General features: G+C 51.3%; 1 protein-coding gene across 8 annotated transcripts in view; it reads right to left on the minus strand.

Moving 5' to 3' along the window:
* Positions 1 to 2,440, minus strand: part of GREB1L (GREB1 like retinoic acid receptor coactivator) — a 223,999-nt gene extending 221,559 nt beyond the window's left edge. For 7 of the 8 annotated variants that reach the window (XM_025038617.1, XM_025038613.1, XM_025038616.1 and 4 more), the window contains exon 1: positions 2,271 to 2,440. The gene's annotated coding sequence lies outside the window, so the exon portion shown is untranslated. Of the gene's footprint in view, positions 1 to 2,223; positions 2,243 to 2,270 lie in introns of those variants that run through there. The other variant, XM_025038612.1, reaches the window with a different exon arrangement.
* Positions 2,441 to 2,698: the final 258 nt, after the last annotated feature.

Raw genomic sequence — 2,698 nt, forward strand, 5'->3', positions numbered from 1 at the left:
CTACCATTCAGGAATTTATTTTGTCACTCCACTGTCTCAAACCCACAGGTCTAACTCGGTTATCCTTAGCCTATCTTAGAACACCTATAGAAACTACTATTTTAATCACAGAATTCTGGAGTTAGAAGGACCCTTAAAAGCCCAGTAGTTCAATTCTTTCATCTGAGGAGGAAACAAAAGCATTTCTAAGAAAGCAACTTCATTTAGCTAGAGCATATCCAGGCCTGGAACTAAGAGATGTGAACAAATGTCTTAAACTTGGCCTTCATATTCCAGCCTTACCATTAAAATTTTTATGTTGTCATGTTAGAAGAAGTATACATATGTCATTTTAATGTCTTTAGATATACACTGCACTTGACAGAGTTAACTATGGCTCTCATTCTCTACTTCATAAAGAGTTCTAAAATGGAGGATAAATTCAACAAAGATTATAAAAACCAAGTGTACAGACACTGGCGATGGGGGAGGGGGAATAATAGTTTAATAGTTCTGCTTTCTACTAAATACTTGTTCTAAGATTTTTAGCACTCTAATTGATTTTCAAATGTAATAAATGTCTGCCTTAGGCCAAATAAAAGGTTGTAATGTCATCGTGAATGGATATCAAATTAACAGCCATCACCACTGATATATAGTTCATTCTTGTATTCAGTTCCTTTCTTCTTTCATTTCCACAGTAATTCTATTTTAATAAAAGGGATATATAAGAAATTGACAACACTGTTTGCCTCTGAGGAGGGGGACTAGGGCATTGGGAGTATGAGGTGGGCTTACTTTACACAATTTGAAAATTCTACCCTATGCATATTACTGTTCAATATACATTAGTGAAAAAATTCCCTTTAAACACATGCCTACTTGTGTATAATTCTATTACTAAATATCTTCATTAATACAATTATTTTTTATTTTTTTTTCTTTTAAATAAGTCTTCAGTATTCCAGTTTGTAAAACCACACAAATATTCCGAAAGAAAAAGAACCAATACAGTCACAAAATTCGAAGCAGAATTTCAGGATATAAAGTATAAGAAAATATACAGAGTAATGAGAGGTTTTTATGGGGCCCTTTAATTCAAAACCTTCCTGTGGAAAAGCTCTTCCCCACATTTAAATGGTTATGTTTTAAAAAGAGATTTAACCGGGATTTCCCCGTCTCAAAGGGGAAGGAGACTCTAAAGGTGTGAAAAAATGGAAATTAAAATTTGGTTTCTATCTTCTCAGCCGGACAGAGGGCCAGCATAGGACCTTGTAACAGTCACGGCCATAAAGGAAAGGAGCATGACTGAGAGTTTCTCCAGGATGCGTCCGCCTCAGATGGAGGCAGCAGCTGTTCCCGGGCACATGAACGGTGTTCTGGACCTTACATGGACTCAATTAAACTGAGAAACCCCACGAACGCAATCTATACAGATGATTTCTTTTCATGGAGCTCGGAAGAGAGGCTGAGGGCATTGATTGACTTTAGCAAACCGCTTCATCATCACAACCTCGCCCAGCCAGGGCACACACCTCACTCACCTCGCTGTCTACTTTGTCAGGGTCAGCTGTCAACACAACCCTTTGTGTCTCAGTCAGAATAAGAGTGTCCCTCAGCCACTCACCGAAATATGGGAATGACGGCCGAAGCCACGCGAGTGCGCTCGTGAAGAAGTGACATTTGGTGTGGAGGAAAGAAACCCAGGGACACTGAGCAAACGCCCAGCCACCACTTGAAGCTCTCGACTTTCTCCAGCTGAGCTCTCTCCATTCCGTCGGAGTCACCTCCGCGCCTCCTTACCTGTGCCCAGTCGCCCCCACTCGCTCGCTACCCCTCCGCCCCCAAAAGACCGGTCGGTGCCGCGCCGCCCGCCGCCTCCGCGCTCCCGCGCGCCGCAGCCTCCTTCACCCCACGCTCGGGCTTCCGCGCTCCCGCCACAAAGGCGGTGAGGAGAGCTCGGGGTGACAGGCCTTCGGCCTCCGAGCGCCGACCGCACGGGCTGGGTCCCCTCAGGGGGCTGACGCGAGGCAGTGCGGAGAACGGGTTCGGATCTGGGCTGGCACCGGCGCCGGCCCTCGCCACACAAACACGCTGGCGCTCCCATCCCCGCTCCGCCTTCCTTGCTCTCCAGAAAAAGTCCGCCGCAGCGCTTCCCGGCGCAGGCAGGGTGTCCACAGCCCGCCAAAGGGGAGCTCCTGCCGGGCAGAGGCGTGCGCTCGCGCCCGGCTCGCGACCTCTCACCTCCCCGCCTCCCCGCGCTCGCGCTCCAGAGTCCCGCAGCCGCTCACCTGGCCCTGGCGTGGCGTGAGGGCAGGACCAGGGGGTGGCCCTCGCCTTGGCCGGGGCTCGTCTCCCCACCCCCAGTCAGGGTCCCAGTGCTGCGCTCCGCTCGCTCGGGCCGCCCTCCTCCGAGGTGCTAGCGCCGCCGGTGGCTGGCGTCTCTCTGGCAGGCGCGTTGGCCGCGCGCTCAGTTCCCCGGGGCGGAGCGAGGCGGCGGCCGCCGCGGCCGGAGGCGGATTCCTCAGGTGCTGCCCCTCCCGTTTCCCCAGAATCTCCGCGTACCCCCGCACCCCTTCTTTCCCCCCGCGCCCCGCGCCTGGCCTCTCGGCCTCCTGCAGCCTCCGCGAGTGGCCTTTGGGGCTCCCTTCCCCACCTTGACTGTCGTGGGCGCACATTGTCCTACCCACCCTCTCCCAGGACACCCCCCACCCATAGA

The sequence above is a fragment of the Pteropus alecto genome, unplaced genomic scaffold (genome assembly GCF_000325575.1).
Source record: "Pteropus alecto unplaced genomic scaffold, ASM32557v1 scaffold146, whole genome shotgun sequence".
Classification (NCBI taxonomy): Eukaryota; Metazoa; Chordata; class Mammalia; order Chiroptera; family Pteropodidae; genus Pteropus; species Pteropus alecto.